The sequence below is a fragment of the Phyllobates terribilis genome, unplaced genomic scaffold (assembly GCF_046119375.1).
Source record: "Phyllobates terribilis strain yellow unplaced genomic scaffold, ASM4611937v1 Scaffold_1__5_contigs__length_1240528914, whole genome shotgun sequence".
In the NCBI taxonomy this organism is placed as follows: domain Eukaryota; kingdom Metazoa; phylum Chordata; class Amphibia; order Anura; family Dendrobatidae; genus Phyllobates; species Phyllobates terribilis.
Genome location: NW_027362761.1, coordinates 592,405,037 through 592,425,514, shown reverse-complemented (window position 1 = coordinate 592,425,514; position 20,478 = coordinate 592,405,037). Strand labels below are relative to the sequence as shown.

General features: G+C 49.1%; 1 pseudogene; it reads left to right on the top strand.

The window, feature by feature from the left end:
* The first annotated feature begins 1,243 nt into the window (after positions 1–1,243).
* Positions 1,244–20,478, top strand: part of LOC141272398 (uncharacterized) — a 42,816-nt pseudogene continuing 23,581 nt past the window's right edge.

Here is a 20,478-nt window from a genome sequence, read left to right as displayed (position 1 = left end):
ATTACACGCTCGGCTCCGCACATTACACACTCGGCTCCGCTCCGCACATTACACACTCGGCTCTGCTCCGCACATTACACACTCGGCTCCGCACATTACACACTCGGCTCCGCTCCGCACATTACACACTCGGCTCCGCACATTACACACTCGGCTCCGCACATTACACACTCGGCTCCGCTCCGCACATTACACACTCGGCTCTGCTCCGCACATTACACACTCGGCTCCGCACATTACACACTCGGCTCCGCTCCGCACATTACACACTCGGCTCCGCACATTACACACTCGGCTCCGCTCCGCACATTACACACTCGGCTCCGCACATTACACACTCGGCTCCGCTCCGCACATTACACACTCGGCTCCGCTCCGCACATTACACACTCGGCTCGGCTCCGCACATTACACACTCGGCTCCGCTCCGCACATTACACACTCGGCTCCGCTCCGCACATTACACACTCGGCTCGGCTCCGCACATTACACACTCGGCTCCGCTCCGCACATTACACACTCGGCTCCGCTCCGCACATTACACACTCGGCTCGGCTCCGCACATTACACACTCGGCTCGGCTCCGCACATTACACACTCGGCTCGGCTCCGCACATTACACACTCGGCTCGGCTCCGCACATTACACACTCGGCTCCGCTCCGCACATTACACACTCGGCTCCGCTCCGCACATTACACACTCGGCTCCGCTCCGCACATTACACACTCGGCTCCGCTCCGCACATTACACACTCGGCTCCGCTCATTACACGCTCGGCTCCGCTCCGCACATTACACACTCGGCTCGGCTCCGCACATTACACACTCGGCTCCGCTCCGCACATTACACACTCCGCTCCGCACATTATACACTTGGCTCTGCTCCGCACATTACACACTCGGCTCTGCTCCGCACATTACACACTCGGCTCCGCTCCGCACATTACACACTCGGCTCGGCTCCGCACATTACACACTCGGCTCCGCTCCGCACATTACACACTCGGCTCCGCTCCGCACATTACACACTCGGCTCCGCTCCGCACATTACACGCTCGGCTCCGCTCCGCACATTACACACTCGGCTCCGCACATTACACACTCGGCTCCGCTCCGCACATTACACACTCGGCTCTGCTCCGTCCTCCTCTATAATACTATACATCATCCAGCACAGCAGAGTCCTGCAGACACTGAGCAGAGAACCCTGGAGCTCCGCCCCTGATCATGTGACTGATCACATGACGGTGACGTCACACAGGTCCTGGCAGCACACGGCGGTGCCGGCTGTGCAGGTGGAGGTGTGTTGTGCTCTCGGCTCCAGGTTTCCGCGGTTCATGATACACAGATACGGCAGAGAACACAGGTACAGGACAAGGCACAGACTGCACTTCTTCCATTACATGAGTGACGTCTGTTCTCCATTCTACAATACAGACAGCAGAGGGGATTCAGGGGATCGAGGGGCCGCAGGATTCACAACTCGTAGTATCAGAGGGAAACGGGAAACTGTCCTCAACAGTGTACAGACGTCATTATCTTCCTATATAGCCCTCCATACAGTATAATGGTCCCACATAGTCCTCCATACAGTATAAGGGCCCCACATAGTCCTCCATACAGAATAATGGTCCCACATAGTGCTCCATACAGTATAATGGTCCCACATAGTGCTCCATACAGTATAATGGTCCCACATAGTGCTCCATACAGTATAATGGTCCCACATAGTGCTCCATACAGTATAATGGCCCCACATAGTCCTCCATACAGTATAAGGGCCCCACATAGTCCTCCATACAGTATAATGGCCCCACATAGTCCTCCATACAGTATAAGGGCCCCACATAGTCCTCCATACAGTATAATGGCCCCACATAGTCCTCCATACAGTATAAGGGCCCCACATAGTCCTCCATACAGTATAATGGCCCCACATAGCCCTCCATACAGTATAATGGCCCCACATAGTCCTCCATACAGTATAATGGCCCCACATAGTCCTCCATACAGTATAATGGCCCCACATAGTGCTCCATACAGTGTAATGGCCCCACATAGTGCTCCATACAGTGTAATGGCCCCACATAGTCCTCCATACAGTGTAATGGCCCCACATAGTCCTCCATACAGTATAATGGTCCCACATAGTCCTCCATACAGTGTAATGGCCCCACATAGTCCTCCATACAGTGTAATGGCCCCACATAGTCCTCCATACAGTGTAATGGCCCCACATAGTCCTCCATACAGTGTAATGGCCCCACATAGTCCTCCATGCAGTATAATGGCCCCACATAGTCCTCCATACAGTATAATGGCCCCACATAGTTCTCCATACAGTATAATGACCCACCACATAGTCCTCCATACAGTATAATGACCCCACATAGTCCTCCATACAGTGCAATGGCCCCACATAGTGATCCATACAGTGCAATGGCCCCACATAGTGATCCATACAGTGTAATGGCCCCCACATAGTCCTCCATACAGTATAATGGTCCCACATAGTCCTCCATACAGAATAATTTCCCCACATAGTCCTTCATACAGTGTAATGGCCCCACATAGTCCTCCATACAGTATAATGGGCCCCACATAGTGCTTCATACAGTGTAATGGCCCCACATAGTGCTCCATACAGTGTAATGGCCCCCACATAGTGCTCCATACAGTATAATGGCCCCACATAGTCCTCCATACAGTATAATGGCCCCACATAGTCCTCCATACAGTATAATGGCCCCACATAGTCCTCCATACAGTATAATGGCCCCACATAGTCCTCCATACAGTATAATGGCCCCACATAGTCCTCCATACAGTATAATGGCCCCACATAGTCCTCCATACAGTATAATGGCCCCACATAGTCCTCCATACAGTATAATGGCCCCACATAGCGCTCCATACAGTACAATGGCCCCACATAGTCCTCCATACAGTACAATGGCCCCACATAGTCCTCCATACAGTATAATGGCCCCACATAGTCCTCCATACAGTATAATGGCCCCACATAGTCCTCCATACAGTATAATGGCCCCACATAGCCCTCCATACAGTATAATGGCCCCACATAGCGCTCCATACTGTATAATTGCCCCACATAGCGCTCCATACAGTACAATGGCCCCATATACAGTGGGGAAAATTAAGTATTTGATACACTGCTGATTTTGCAAGTTTTGCCACCTACAAAGACTGGAGAGGTATGTGATATTTATTGTAGGTTTCATTGCATGAAATAAGTATTTGATCACAGACCAGGCACAAGAATTCTGGCTCTCACAGACCTGTTCGTTTTTCTTTAATCCTTTCCCGATATGCGCCGTACATGTACTGCACTGCGGGGGCTGCATTCCCACAAAGATCAGTATATGTACGGTGCAGTGATCGCGCGGGCTCACACTGATCACCGCTACAATCACATGCGGGTGTCGGCTCTATGTGAGAGCTGACACCCCGCAGCAACGCCCACTATTGATGCTAGCACCGGACGTGGGCGTTTAACCCCTGTGCTGCCACTGTCAATAGCGACAGTGACCGCAACATCGCGTGGCATCGCAGAGGAGTGGGCTCCCTCTCTGCTTCCTTGTCTCCATGGTGATCCCCGGTCCCAAGATGGCCGCGGGGTCCTTCAGGGTCCAGCAGGAATGTGGCCTGTCAGAGAGCAGGAGCTGAGACGCCTCCTTCCTGCCTGTCAGACGCTGATCTGATGCTTTGCAGTTCAGAAGCATTGCAGAGTATTAGATCAGCGATCAGGGCAGGGAAAGGTGATGTCCCAAAGTGGGACAATGTGAAACAGTAAAAAAAAAGTTAATAAAAATTATAAAAATATTAGCATAAAATCACAAAATAAAGAACAAAAAAAAGAAAAAAATATGAATCCAATAAATACATTTATTTGTGCTAAAAAAGAATAAATAAACAAAAAAAGTACACATATTTGATGTAGCCCATTCCAGAACGACCGGACCTATAAAACTGTCCCACTGGTTAACCCCTTCAATTAACACCTTAAAAAAATAAATGAAAAACAAGGCTAAAAACTATGCTTTATCATCATATCACCGAACAAAAAGTGGAATAAAACACGATCAAAAAGACAAATGTAAATCAAATTTTTACTATTGAAAATGTCATCTTGTCCCGCAAAAAACAAGCCGCCATACAGCTCCGTCAGCGGAAAAATAAAAAAGTTATAGCTCTCAGAATAAAGCGATGCAAAAATAATTATTTTTTCTATAAAATAGTTTCACTCTGTGAACAGCCAGCTTCTTTAGCAATGACCTTTTGTGGCTTACCCTCCTTGTGGAGTGTGTCAAGTCAGCAGTTTTCCCCATGATTGTGGAGCCTACTGAAACAGACTAAGGGACCTTTTTAAACGCTTAGGAAGCCTTTACATGTGTTTTTTGTTAATTATTCTAATTTACTGAGATAATGACTTTTGTGTTTTCATTGGCTGTAAGCCATAATCATCAACATTACCAGAAATAAACGCTTGAAATAGATCACTCTGTTTGTAGTGACTCTATATAATATGAGTTTCACTTTTTGTATTGATGAACTGAAATAAATAAACTTTTTGATGATGATATTCTAATTTAGTGAGAAGCACTTGTAAGTGCTCAGCGTAGAGCACAGGATAAATGTGATCCCAAATGTTATGTAAAATGTTCCCAATAAAAGCTTCAACTCAATCCACAAAAAAGCAAGTCTCTACTCAGGTCCATCATCTGTTAACGGAAATATAGTGGGCTTCTGGTAGAAGGGCTCTGGAAAAACGAAGTGGCTCCTCGCCCTCCAAAAGAAATCCAGCAAATTCTGCGCTCCCAAATCCAAATGTCCCCCCTACATTCTGAGCTCCACAGTGTGCCTAAAGCGCAGCTAGCGTCCACATGTTTGGCATTCCTGTAGTGATGAGAGCCCGCCTAATTTACGGATGCATGTCTCCAGAAGCATGAGCTGGGCCCAACATACTGGTCACTACAACGTACCGGTCACTACAACAGCAGTTTGCAATCTTCAATTAGCCACATCCACTGCTGCTTGTTTCTGAAATACACCCATGGAGTCAAAATCGTCATTACACCTGTAGACAAAGAGGTATAGATTCCAAAATGGGGTCACTTGAGGGGGATTCTGCTCTTCTAACACGTAGGGGCTCTGTATATGGAGTCCGCAAACTATTCTAGGAAAATCTGCGCTCCAAGAGGCAGATAGCGATTCATCCCTCCTGAGTCTCGCCGTATGGCTAAGCAGTATTGCACAGTCACATATGGGGTATTTTTACATTCAGCAGAAATTGTGGGACTCATTTTGGTGCCATTTTTACCCATTTCCCAGTGTGAAAATGTAAAATCTGGGGCTAAAACAACATTTTGGTGGTACAAATGTAATTATTTTTTCTTCACTGCCCAGTGGTATAAAATGCTGTGACCTACTTGTGGCGTCAATATAATCACTGCATCACCTAGATGAATTCATTGAGAGGTGTAGTTTGTAAAATGGGGTCAATTATGGGGCATCTCAGGGGCTCTACCAATGTGACATGGCACCCTCAAACCAGTCAAGCAAAATCTGAACTCCAATATGGCGCTTCTTCCCTTCTGAGCTTTGCACTATGCCTCAAAAGTAGTTTTCGACCACATGTGGGGTATCTGCATACTCAGGAGAAATTGCACAACAAATTTTGGGGTCCATTTTCTCCTGTTACCCTTATGAAAATGCAAAATTTGGGGATGAAAAACATTTTTGTGGGAAAAATGAATTTTTTTTTCACGGCTCAACGTTATAAACTTCTGTGAAGCACTTGTTTGGGCTAAAGAACACAAGGAATGGACATTAGACCAGTGGAAATCTGTGCTTTGGTCTGATGAGTCCAAATTTGAGATCTTTGGTTCCAACCACCGTGTATTTGTGCGACACAGAAAAGGTGAACGGATGGACTCTACATGCCTGGTTCCCACCGTGAAGCATGGAGGAGGAGGTGTGATGGTGTGGGGGTACTTTGCTGGTGACACTGTTGGGGATTTATTCAAAATTGAAGGCATACTGAACCAGCATGGCTACCACAGCATCTTGCAGCGGCATGCTATTCCATCCGGTTTGCGTTTAGTTGGACCATCATTTATTTTTCAAACAGGACAATGACCCCAAACACACCTCCAGGCTGTGTAAGGGCTATTTGACCAAGAAGGAGAGTGATGGGGTGCTACGCCAGATGACCTGGCCTCCACAGTCACCAGACCTGAACCCAATCGAGATGGTTTGGGGTGAGCTGGACCGCAGAGTGAAGGCAAAAGGGCCAACAAGTGCTAAGCATCTCTGGGAACTCCTTCAAGATTGTTGGAAGACCATTTCCGGTGACTACCTCTTGAAGCTCATCAAGAGAATGCCAAGAGTGTACAAAGCAGTCATCAAAGCAAAAGGTGGCTACTTTGAAGAACCTAGAATATAAGACATATTTTCAGTTGCTTCATACTTTTTTGGTAAGTATATAATTCCACATGTGTTAATTCATAGTTTTGATGCCTGTTTCCACGTTGAATTGGCGTCCGTACAAGTATGGCTGCATGCCCCACACAATTGCCAGACATTCCTTCTCCATCATGGAATAGGCCACCTCCCTCAGCAGGTGCTTCCGGCTCAGGTACCAAACGGGTTGTTCATGGCCCCTAGTGTCAACCTGACTGAGCACAGCACCGAGGCTAAAGTCACTGGTGTCGGTCTGCACTACAAATGGCTGCGTGAAGTAGGCTGCCTGTAGTACCGGGGAGTTAAAAAGTGCGGTCTTCAGTGACTGGAAGGCCGTCTCACAGTCGTTTGTCCAACAGACTACGGAGGGCATCTTCTTCTTGGTGAGGTCCGTTGGGGGCTTCGTCAGGCTACTATAGTGAGGAACTAACATCCTATAGTACCCGGCGGTGCCCAGGAAGGACATCACCTGTTTCTTGGTCATGGGGGTGGGCATCCACCTTCCCAGGCTCTGGCTTTAGAGCTCCCCCACCTTTCCGGTGTCCCAGATAGTGGACCTCACTCATACCCAGCTGGTACTTTTCCGGCTTAATGGTCAAGCCTGCCCGTTGGATCTGCCCGAGCACCTGCTCCAGATGCTCCAGGTGATCCTCCCAGATGGGACTGAAGATGGCAATGTCATCCAGGTACGTGGCCGCATACCCTTCGAGTCCCTTGAGCAGTGTGTTGACCATCTGCTGAAAAGTGACGGGTGTCAAGGAAATCTGCCAATATCCTCGGCTCAGATCCATGATGGTCAGGTACTTGGCCCCGGCCAACTGATCGAGCAGGTATCGATGCGTGGCATTGGGTATGCATCGGTGACTGTGACAGCATGAAGCCCCCTGTAGTCCATGCAGAACCGACTTTTCCGGTCCTTCTTTATGACGAGGACCACAGGCAAGGCCCAAGTGTTGCTTTAGGGTTGGGTGACCCCCAGCTTCATCATCTCGTCAGTCTCCTGGCACATGTGCTGCTGTACTTCCAGGGAGACCCGATATACTGAACGCCAGATTGATGGCTGATCCCCGATGTCCACGTGATGAACTGCCAACTCTGTACTTCCGGGCTTGTTGCTGAACACATCCCGGAATGGGTGTACGGTTGCCCACAGCTGGGACTGTTGGTCCGACAACAGCTGGTGGCAAACCTCCACATCCTCGATGGTCCCACCCACCCCAACCTGGGCGAGTATGTCCAGGAGGGTTTCCGTCTCTCCCTCCTGTGGCAGGTTGCACACGGGGAGGGTGCAGGCCTCCCGCTCATGATGTGCCTGTTATGATCTGCAACAAGTACTGAGGAAAGATAGGGGAAAGCTGTCCCTACAGTAAGACTAAGCTGAATCCCTATGATGTAGCGGGCTGACTGTTCCTAGCGAACAGACCCGCCTTAGTCCTCGGCTAGTCTGAACAAAGACCTACAGCATAAGGGGAGGGGTCCCTAAAAGAACTAAGGACTGGGACAAAAATGGGACACCTCCTAAACAGAGAAGTTGTTGCAGAACACAAAAAGACAAACTGACAAAAAGGTACTAGAGGTCCCAGAAGGACCAAGCGAACTGACAGAGAAAGGCACCGAAGCTCTTGGCTAGAGAAACAGTCAAACACTGAAGTCCAGCACAGCCAAAAGGGCGGAGCTGGAATATAAAGGCAGATGGTCACGTAACTGCAAAACACAAGATGGAAAAAACAAACAGGAGGGTTCTAACAGTAACCCCTCTTTTATGAGGATCCTCCAGGCCCAGGCCTATCCGGAAACCTCTTATGGAAAGCTTTAACAAGCAGAGCAGAGACATCACCCGTCCTTACCCAGCAGTTGTCTTCGGGACCGAAACCCTTCCAGGAAACAAGGTACTATAATCTCCCTCTATGCCATCTAGAATTCAAGATACGAGAAATTTCAAATTCACTGTCTTCCACAACAGGAGGAACTGTGACAGCCTTTTTCAACAAGGAAACATGAAACACAGGATTAATCTTCCAGGAAGTAGGGACATCCAACCTAACAGCAGACGGGTTAACAACCTGAAGCACTTTAAATGGACCCACAAACTTAGGACCCAGTTTTTTAGAGGGAATCCTCAACCGCAGGTTTTTTGAGGACAACCAAACCATGTCACCCACAGTAACCAAAACCTCCTTACGTTTCCTGTCAAAATACTTCTTGGACTTTTTGTTAGCCTCTTGAAGGTTGCAACATACATTGGTTCAAACTCTCTCCAAATCACCGGAAAAATTCTCCTCCTCCGGCACCGCTGACCCCAATTTGGAGAACGAACCAAAAGACTGATGTCTCCCAGTACAACAAAAAAAAAGAACACCCAGCAGAGGAGGATGTATGATTGTTAAGAGCAAATTCCGCAAGAGGCAGAAGTGTCTTGGCGCAGGGCAACTTAATGAATGAAACCAAATGACACATCTTACTAAAACAGTCCACGACCACCCAGATGACAGAAAAACCCTTGGACACAGGAAAATCAGTAATAAAATCCATTGTGAGATGTGTCCAATGCGCACTAGGAACCTCCAGAGGGCAAAGCAACCCCGCAGCAGGAGTATTTGAAGCCTTTGACCTAGCACACACAGTACACTGACGCATCCACTTGATGACTTCCTTCTGCCATCCAGGCCACCAAACACTGCGACTGATAAGTCTCTTAGTCTCCGAAATTCCTGGATGACCTGCCAACCGAGACTCATGACACTCGACAAACAAATCTCTCCTAAAGGCTCTAGGCACAAGCAACCTCCCATGGGGAGTTTTAGATGGAGCATCATCTTGAGCTTTCAGAATCCCATTCTCCAAAACGGAGTCCAATGCCGCCACTACAACTCCTTTCTGTAAAATGCTCTCCTCCTCCTCGGCACCAACTGTAGGAGAGAAACTGCGAGATAAAGCATCGGCTTTAACATTCTTAGTACCAGGGATATAGGTAACAGAAAAATGAAACCGAGAAAAAAAAAAAGTGCCCACCTAGCTTGACGGGCATTCAAGCGCTTGGCAGCATCCAGATAGATCATAAGAATTTGATCTGTGAAAACCTGAATAGGAAATCTAGCGCCTTCCAAAAAATGACGCCAATGTTCAAACGCAAGTTTAATAGCCAGCAACTCCCGATTTCCAACATCATAATTCAGTTCGGTTTCCGAAAATTTTTTCGAAAAGAAGGCACAAGGATGTACTCCATCCTTGTTCTCCTGAGACAAAACTGCTCCGACCTCCACTGATGAAGCATCGACTTCAACCAAAAAAGGCTTGGTCTCATCAGGCTGAATACGGATAGGGGCAGAACTGAACCTCTTTGAGATACTCAAATGCTTCAATGGCCTCAGTAGTCCACTGGACCGTATTCGCACCTTTCCTATTGAGATCGGTCAGAGGCTTAACAATTATAGAAAAATTGTTAATGAATTTCCTGTAATAATTGGAAAAACCCAAAAATCTCTGTATAGATTTCAAACTAATAGGCCTAGGCCATTCCTGCTCAGCCTGAACCTTCACCGGGTCTATCTCAAAGCCGTCGCTGGAGACAATGTAGCCCAAAAAACTAATTTTCTGCACAGCGAACTCACATTTCTCCACCTTAACAAAGAGTGAATTATCACTCAATAACTGCAAAACTTCACGTACACTCTGCCAATGGGACTCTAGATCTGGTGAATAAATCAAAATGTCATCCAAATACACAACCACATTCTTACCAATCAAAGGTCTCAGGATGTCATTAATAAAGTTCTGAAAAAATGCAGGTGCATTGGTAAGACCAAAAGGCATCACCAGATTCTCAAAATGACCTACCGGAGTGTTAAAAGCAGTTTTCTATTCATCACCCTCCTTCATTCATAACAAATTGTATGCCCCCCGGAGATCAATTTTAGAGAACCACTTGGCCCCCACCAACTGGTTAAACAAGTCAGGAATTAACGGCAATGGGTAGGAATTGCGTATGGTAATCTTATTAATTTCACGAAATCCAGACATGGACGTAAACCCCCGTCCTTTTTTTTAGCAAAGAAAAATCCAACTGCCACAGGCGACTTAGAAGGTCTAATGTGACCAGCAGCCAGGCTAGTCTGTATGTATTCCTCCAAGGCCTTTCTTTCAGGAATAGTCAGATTAAGCAAGCGACTCTTGGGAAGAGTAGCTCCCGGAACAAACTCAATGGCACAATCATAATCCCTATGAGGAGGTAAAACTTGCGGCTCCTCCTCTGAAAAAACCCTCCAAAAATCTTGAATAGGTACAAGTAATTCCCTTTTTTTCCACAGCCGCAATGCGACCATTACAACATTTATCATAGCTCTTCGGACTCCAAGACTTAATCACATTAGTAGACCAGTCCAGCAAAGGATTGTGCAGTTTTAACCAAGGCAAACCTAAAACGACCGGAGAGGGTAAATTATCTAATACAACCAAGTCCAAAATTTATTGGTGAACTCCATTGATAGTGTGGGGAAATGCAGCAACCTTGTGAGTAATACATTTCAAGGGAGTGTTATCAATTGCAATCACAGAAATAGGTGATGACAAAGGTTTGGATTTCAATTTAAGGTTTTCCAAAAACCCTTTATCAATCACATTAAGTGTTGAACCACAATCCACAAATACCTGAAATTCAATCAAATTTTCCTGAAAAGTAGTACTCCCAGAAAGAAATACTCCTGCAGAGCGTAAACAAGCTATACGGGCGTAACTGACTTTTTTTTTTCTTTACAACCTCCATCGGTTCTCCGCCGTCAGAGCAGATTTTCTGGGTACTAGGACCTGACATTGCAGGAGTCTTTACCTCAGTCTCCTGTCCACATGAACAGCTAACTGCATGGCATCCTGCAGAGTCTCAGGTGTGGGGAATGCAATTAGCAGATTCTTAACCCTTTCACTCAGACCAGCAAGAAATAAACATTTCAGTGCAGGATCATTCCATTTGACTTCTGAAGCCCATCTCCTGAAGTGTGTGTGCAATAATTTTCAACATCACCTGACCGCTGATTCAAACGCCTGAGTTCTGCCTCAGCAGATGAGATTCTATCAGGATCGTCATATAATAGCACCATAGCAGAAAAAAATTCTTCTACAGACCTTAAACACAGATCATTAGGTTGGAGAGAAAAGGCCCACCCCTGTGGTTCATTGCGCAAAAGTGACATAATAAAACCAATGCGCTGTGATTAATTCCCAGAGGACCTTGGTCTCAAACGAAAATATAACAAACAAGCATTTTTAAAGGAAAAAAAATCTTGCTGTTTACCATAAAAAACATCAGGCAGTCCTACCTTTGGGTTCCACAAAATGCTCTCCAGAACAGCTACTCATGTGTTGCTGTAGCTCGGCCACCTCCAGAGACAATCCTTGCAAGCATTGAGCCAAATGCTGGACGGAAACCATACTGATCCCCGAATTTCTTTCCTTTTAGTTTTTTGGGCTGGACTTACTGTTATGATCTGCAACAAGTACTAAGGAAAGATAGGGGAAAGCTGTCCCTACAGTAAGACTAAGCTGAATCCCTACGATGTAGCGTGCTGACTGTTCCTAACTGGGACCCGCCTTAGTCCTTAGCCAGTCTGAACGAAGACCTACAGCATAAGGGGAGGGGTCCCTAAAAGCACTAAGGACTAGGACCAAAATGGGACACCTCCTAAACAGAGAAGTTGTTGCAGAACACAAAAAGACAAACTGACAAAAAGGTACTAGAGGTCCCAGAAGGACCAAGCAAACTGACAGAGAAAGGCACTGAAGCTCTGGCTAGAGAAACAGTCAAACACTGAAGTCCAGCACAGCCAAAAGTGCGGAGCTGGAATATAAAGGCAGATGGTCACATGACCGTAAAACACGGAAAAAACAAACAGAAGGGTTCTAACAGTGCATTCATCATGTTTACGTGGAAGGCCTTCTGCCTTCCCCGGGCGTGGTCCAGGGTGACTAGGTACGTTATGGTGTTGAGCTGCTTGTGCACGAGGTACGGGCCTTCCCAGGCCGCCTGAAGCTTGTCCTGGGGTACAGGGACCAGTACCCACACCTTTTGACCCACCTGGTAAGTCCTCTCACAAGCATTCTGGTCGTACCATCGCTGCTGGTCGGCCTGGGCTCGCGTCATATTGTCGTGCACCAGCTGCACCAAAGGCCGGCATTTTGTCACGGAAGCGCATGACATATTCGATGACCGACACTCCAGAGGTGGCTAAGTCCCCTTCCCAGACCTCCTTCACCAGAGCCAGGGGACCCCGTGCTCACCGGCCGTACAGGAGCTCAAAGGGGGAGAACCCCGTTGAGGCCTGTGGAACCTCCCGATAGGCAAATAGCAGGTGTGGGAGGTACCACTCCCAGTAGCTCCCGTAGGAGTCGACCAACATCTTAAGCATAGCTTCAGGGTGCCATTGAACCATTAGCACAGGCCATTGGTCTGTGGGTGGTACGGGCTGGTCACCAGATGTTGCACCTGTATTTGCTTACAGAGGGGCTCCATCAGCTGCGACATGAACTGGGTCCCCCGGTCAGTGAGCATTCCCTGAGGAAAACCCACTCGATTGAAAATCTCCAGTATGGCGGTGGCCACCTTGTCAACCCGAATGGACAACAAGGCTACCGCCTCCGGGTACCGGGTGGCATAGTCTACTACTGTTAGTATGAAGCGTTTCCCAGAGCTGCTGGGAGTGGCCATCAGGCCAACCAAATCCACAGCCACTCTCCTGATAGGCTATTCAATGATGGGCAGAGTTACCAGTGGGCTTTGGGGCGCCGCCCCGCCTTCCCCACTCTTTGACAGGTGTCACATGACCGGCAATAGGCAGTCCTCCATCCTTGGCCAGTAGAAATGCTGGCTAGCCTGGCCTTGGTCTTAGTGATCCCTAGATGTCCGGCCATCGGAATCTCAGGCGCCATCCGCACAAGTCATCTCAGCGCCGGAGTCTTGCAGTCCCATGTCCCTGGCGTGGCCTATGGTGATGGTCTGAAGGTTGTCAAGGGACCTCCGACCACCCCCACTGACACACAAAACAGTGGACGGTTTCTGGGACAGGGACGGGCCCTTCTGGCGTTGGGGACACATGGCTTTGAAGTGGCCCGGCTTACTGCAAAGGTGACACAGTTGAGGTTGCCCTATAGGCTGTCACGCAAGGTGTGGGAAAGACTAAGTGCAAAACAAAGGGAAGAGGGAAAGGGAGCCTAGATTCTAGGGAAAGGGGGAAATGGAGACCTCCTAGGTTAGTCTAGTGTCACCCTGTCTCCACTAAAGACCCTATATTGGTTCTTCACCAATTGCCGCACGCGTACCTCGCCCTGTCTTTCCCTAGCGTTTGACACAGGCTAGGGAAGGGAGGAGATGAGCACTAGTCGATCCCCACTGAACACTAAAGACAACAAAGGAGGACAAACGGTAAATTGCTTAGCTTTAGACGGCTCCAGACAAATGCGTACATGTCCTCAAGCACCAGTGAGGAAGAAGTACTGCTCTTGCTAAAGCCTTCACATGGAGTAATGAATATTGCCGGCACCTCCCTCTGGCACACAGCAGGTATTTATACACCCAGACCAGGGTGTTAATTAGCCAGAGGAAGGTAGCCTGGGGTATAGAGGTGCTCAAGTAGGGTCCAAACCCGTAACTATGTAAAAAATAACTTGCCACTCAAGTGACTCAGATCATGTGGTGTTATTTAATAGGACAAGCAAGTGAAGTACAAAAAACAAACGTTTCGGTCCAATTGGTCCTTCATCGGTGTACAATATAGTTTGGTAAATAGGCATATGGGGCAGGTGCCCGGATGGTGCGGTAGCTTAGCAGTGGTAGAGGCAAGATGAGAGTACTGGCAGGGGAACGCGGTGTCCACCGCTTGTTCCAAACAGAAAAGTTATACATAAGGGTTATACATACACAATGGTCAGAGTTGCAAACACCATAGTAGGGGTACAAAAGATATAACGCAGTTATTAAGAGTCAGTTACCAGTCAAATGGACGACCTGGCTTTTGGGGGAAGGGATGCCACATGAGAGGCTTGTGGTGCCCTCTCTTTCTTGCAGGACTTCTCCCACACGACGTGACGTCTCGACCTCCCAAGGAAAAAGACACTGGACTCTATCTGCAGGGGCTCTTAACTTCTCTGGGTCACTCCCCTTACTGCCCCCTAGTTGAGCCTAAGTTTCCACCCCTGGTCTCTCTCAGCTTAAAACTCCCAAAAATTAAAATGGGCTATACCTCCTTAATGGACGGTCCTAGGGAGCCATTTCTGGTGTCATCGGATCCAGCTGGGCGCCATGGATACTAAGCACCGGGGCCCTAGGGGCCCCCGCAAGGCTGTGCCATGTGTTACGGATCCAGGTGGTGGAACCTCTGTGCTGCGGTGCTAGGAGGGACCAGAGGAGCGTAACTAGGTATCAATTCGGACCGACCAAGGCCATGCGGCGGCTCAATCGACTCCGTGACCAGGGAAGGACCGAGCAGAGGGACCAGGTGCTACTCTGGGGACCGACCTTGTATGAGAGCAGGTGACCAGGCAGGAAGATGTCTGGGAACCTTGTGGGCACAGGATGAACAGGCCGTGACGAAGTCTACCACATCCTGGCGCAAGGTAGGCCACCAGTAATGCCGGGTAAGGAGCAGGAAGGTCTTCTTCTGGCCAGCATGGCCGGCTAATTTGGATGAATGACCCCAGTGAAGATCCGGAACCGCTGCAAACGTCTTACCGGGTGGGAGACGAGACAGATCTAAGGGGGCTACATTCATCACTTTGGAGGGATCGATGATATGCATAGGCTCCTCCTCTTGATCGGAAGACAGAAAGGATCGGGACAAGGCGTCTGCTTTAACGTTCTTGTCCGCCGGGCGGTAATGTAGGGTAAAGTTAAAGCGGGCGAAGAACAAAGACCACCGGGCCTGACGCGGATTGAGTCTTTGGGCATTTTGTAAATATGCCAGTTTTTTGTGGTCAGTATAGATGACCACCGGGTGCAGAGTCCCTTCGAGCAGGTAACGCCACTCCTCCAGCGCCAATTTGATGGCTAGCAGTTCTTGGTCTCCTATGGAGTAGTTGCGCTCAGACGAGGAGAAGAGCTTGGAGAAGAAGCCGCAGGTTACCATTCTCCCGGTTGGAGATTTCTGGGTGAGCACCGCTCCGGAAGAGGAAGCATCTACCTCCAAAAAGAACTGTTTGTTGCAGTCCGGGAAGAGAAATGTGGGATGAAGAGACAGTAATGGTAATAGTTGGCGAAGCCCAGGATAGATACGCCCACGGGGTGGAGTGGCATCGGGTATCAGGTCGATAGGGCAGTCATATGGCCTATGAGGTGGCTGTGTCTCTGCCTCTTTTTTGTCGAAGACATCAGCATAGGACCAGTAAGGTGCCTGTAGACCGGGTAAATTAGTCGGAGTAGATGGAGGTCGAACCGGGACCAGGCAGGTATTATGGCAATCCTGCCCCCAACGGAGCACCTCACCGGATTGCCAGTTCAGAACGGGTTCGTGTCTCTGTAGCCAGGGTAGACCTAGTAAAAGAGGGTGAGAGAGTCCGGAGAGCACATGGAATGAGATCCTCTCTGAGTGCAGCATTCCTACCTGCAGGGTTACGGGCTCTGTGACAAGCAAGATGGTCACCGGAAGGAGTCTTCCATTCCCGGAAGCGACTGCCAATGGTTCAGCCAGAGATTTGGTAGGAATCTGATACTTCTCTACAAGGGACTGGGAAATGAGATTCCCAGCGGCTCCAGAGTCCAGATGTGCAGTTTCAAAGAAGCGGTTCTCTCCACAGGAGATAGAAACGGACAAAGTCAAGAACGGAGAGGATTTGCTCTTGCCTAGGACGACCTCTCCGAGCAGTCCTAGACACTGGAGTTTCCCGGCTTCACCGGACAGGAACGGATCAGGTGCTCCTCACTACCACAGTAGAAACAGCTCCCCTCGGCTCGGCGTGTTTCTTGGCGAGACTTGACCATCTTGGTCTGGTCAATCTGCATGGGTTCGGGCAAGCGTGCCCGGCGAGTGGCTGTTTGGGAAGCCGGTTTCTGAAAAACCGGAGCAAGACGGGGAAATCTTCTCTCCCAGGTAGTCTCCTTGGCACGTTCTAGGAAACGGATGTCAATCAGGGTAGCCAGTGACACCAGGTCATCCAGGGTGGTAGGAATGTCCCGGCCGGCTAACTCGTCCTAAATTCGACCGGAAAGACCCTCCCAGAAGGTGGACACCAGGGCCTCATTGCCCCAGGCAAGCTCAGAAGCGAGGGTACGGAACTGTATGGCATACTGGCCCACGGTGAGACTCCCTTGGCGGAGACGGAGCAATGAGGAGGCAGTAGTAATCATTCGTCCGGGTTCATCGAAGACCTTCCGGAAGGCAGTGAGGAAAGCCGGAAGATCGGACACCAGGGAATCCCCTCCCATAGAGGGTTTAGCCATGCCAAAGCTTCCCCGGTGAGGTGAGACATGATGAACGCCACTTTGGCCAGGTTGGAGGGAAACTGATGTGGCAGCAGTTCAAAGTGCAGCGTGCACTGGTTCAGAAAGCCCCGACATGGGACGGGGTCACCTCCAAAACGAGGAGGCGCAGAAAGCCGGGGTCCTGGGCTGGATACCGTGGTATTGGTAGGCAGCAGCGCTGCCGGAGCGGGTGTCGCTCGACTTGAGACGGACACCGGTGGAACAGACATTGTGTCCAGGTGAGAGTTGACAGACCGCAGGTAGGTCAGGATGGTTTCCTGTTGGGATCTCTAACGACAAACCTCCTGGTACAGGTCAGCAAGCGAAGGAGCCTGGGGGCCACGGGGTTCCATGGCCCCGTGCAAACTGTTACGGGTCCGGGTGGTGGAACCTCTGTGCTGCGGTGCAAGGAGGGACCAGAGGAGCATAACTAGGTATCAACTCGGACTGACCAAGGCCGTACGGCGGTTCAATCGACTCCGTGACCAGGGAAGGACCGAGCAGAGGGACCAGGTGCTACTCTGGGGACCGACCTTGTATGAGAGCAGGTAACTCCCACGGGTCAGAAGGCAGAGACTGACAAGTACAGCAGATGAGCACGGCAGGCAGGCTGACGGGAGATCCGGGCTGGCAGGCACGGCAGGTAACTAGCAGGAGCCTCTAGGTAGGCTGTCTGGTGGTCACGGCAAGTGACGGGCAGGAGCCTCTAGGTAGGCTGTCAGGTATACACGGTTGGTGCAAGCAGGAGCTTCTAGGTAGGCTGTCAGGTATACACGGCAGGTGCAGGCAGGAGCCTCTAGGTAGGCTGTCAAGTATACACAGCAGGTGCAGGCAGGAGCCTCCAGGTAACAGGCAAGTTCTCCAAGTAGGCAGGCTAGTGTAGCCCATAGACAGACTGGCGGGTTTGACCGTAGGCAGACTGTCGGGCTGGAGAGTGTCCTTGGCAGGCGGAGACCGGTAGCAGGTGAAGGCTCCGGATAAGCGGACTGGCCAAGCCCATAGACAGACTAGCGGACTGGGCTGTAAGCAGACTGCCGGGCTGGACTGGTAATCAGGCTGGCAGACTGGACTGATAGTCAGGCGGACTAGACTGGTAGTCAGACAGGCAGCAGGACCTGTGGGCTGAAGCAGAGTTTAGCATACAGAGCAACAACCTTGCACGAGCACCTCCATATTGGAGGAGGTGCTTTTTATAGGGGAAGTCCTCCGGCCATTGGCCGGGGACTTTTTAGGACGGCGCGCAGCCCCTTTAAGAGGGAGGGAGCGCACCCTAAACACAGTGCCCGGGGAGCTGCGCTTGCCAGCAGCAAGAGAGGCAGGAGCACCGGAGGACGCCAGGCAGGGAGCGCGGCGGTGAGTGGGACGGCGTCTCTGACTGTCAGGGGGCAGAGACGCCGATACTACACCATGTATCTTCCTTTCCCTGCGCGCTGGACTGTGCTGAAAGCCAGGGTGACATTCCCCATTCTTTTGGTTTTCCAAAAATCTATTTGGTTTATCACTGGGATGTATTGTATTTCCATAACTCGGTGTTGAATTATAATATCTGACACAAAAGGCTGCATGGCTTGGAATCCGCAGGGGGTCATCCTGTGCAGCTCACAGCTGCTGTGAGGTATGTCCATCCTGCCTCTCGGCTCCCTCCCTTGCAGGAGTGTCTAATTACACTGTACATCGAAGTTCTCTGTAATCCCCACCAAACAGGGCACAATGATTGACATGGGATTATCTTGAATATTCTTTACAATGTGGTCATGGGATTCTTTCATATGGATGGCATAACCAGCTGGCATTGATGGCAGCGTATTGTCATTATGAAGCAAGACTTCTTTTAGGCTAGGTTTGGACGAATCGATGAAGAGCCTCCATTCCTCTGCATTATGATTTATCTTCAGAGCTGCGATTAAACTGTTGATGTTGTGTGCCACAAAATTGCCCTCCATGATGAAGTATTGGACATGATCTTTATCACGGTCGCAGAACAAAGAAATCCAAACATCGGGCGCTAGGAGATTCCACTGCTGTAGCCGGGAACCTAATAGCTCACCCTGACTCTGAGGCTGATCCAAATCTCTAACGAGATGGTTCGGTTGAGTTCAGTTGAGGTTGCTGACAGAAAGTCTGGGTCATGAGAGCAAGATGCTTCATGACACCAAGCGCCCTCTTCTTCCTTACTTGACTCTACTGACAAAGTTTCTGTTGCTTTTGGGTCCAGCAGCTCTTCTGTATGTGGTAGGGGGCATATTGCAGATTGAAGGTTTGGATACTGTAAAAACCACGTCTCCTTCCTTGAAACTACTTTCCTAATGGGGGGAACCATGAAGAACTAGCAATTGCTAGTGTGATCGATTGGCACTCTCCAGATTATTGGGATTCTAAAAGGCATAGATTGCCTCTTCCCATGCAACCTCTGGGTAAGATGTGATGCACATCTATTGCAGTATATGTGTGGAGCCCAGCTCTTGTCCTGATCTCTTATTCTGCAGCCAAAATACAGGTTGTAGGCTTTCCTTATCATGGTAGTCAAGTTTTGCCTTTCTGATGCAAAAGTGACTTCTCTACATATGTAGCAAAAACTATCCGCTATGTAAATGCAAGAACGAGGCATATCTGGGAAAAAAAACCTATAGAAACAAGTCAATATGCTAAGAAACTAAGCTAAGAAATCCTAAAACTGGACACCTTACACAGAGAGCGTTTATAAATGTAGGTGATGCAGCTGTAATTAGGATGACGTCACCGGAGCGGAGTTGGCGTTTTTTGATTGGTCGCCCTAAGATGATAGAAGACTGAAGGCTCAATAGACCAAATAGATGATGTAACAGACGAGCTACTAACAATGCAATAATGAGAAGGAAATAATAAAGACGCAATGTTTCTATAAGTCTTAATGAAAGGTGTCATAACTAATTACAAGCTGGCTCTAATTTTCAAGATCCAATCAGCAAATGTAAGCATCATATTCATTTTCAGTACACACTATTAGTTAAGTTCAACTGTTTTAGTCTCTGAACTAATTTGGTTATAGAACAGTGTTATGGGATGAGTTGTGTTTGTTACTTGTGTGGTTGTGGATTACATCTGATGTTACATGACCAGTGTTGTATTCGATGGGTTGCAGCAGCAGTGATTCTCTGGCTTGTGGTGACGCCGGTGATCAAGTCCTTTCCGTGTATGATGTTGTGTGCGGCTTTTTCTGGCCGCCCCATACAGAATGAATGCAGCGGTGTTCGGGTGTCCGACCTGCGGCCATTGTGTAATAGGGATAAAAATGTCCCCTCCTATGATCAGTGCCGCTCCCGGCAGTCGGACCCCATGATCAGTAAGGTATCACCTCTCCTGGAGGCTGCACATAACTTGTCTACACCAGACAGCCTCTATAATGGAGGCCGCAGCTCAGCGGTTACACGTGGAGGCTCCGCACTAGAGGATTGTGATACGACTGTCATGTCCGCCGAACAGTCGTCCTGTATCTTCGTTCAGTGTGGCCCTAAGGGCCCAGGACCTGGTCTATACCGTCCTCTTTCCTTGCTGTCTCAACGTCACACCGGTA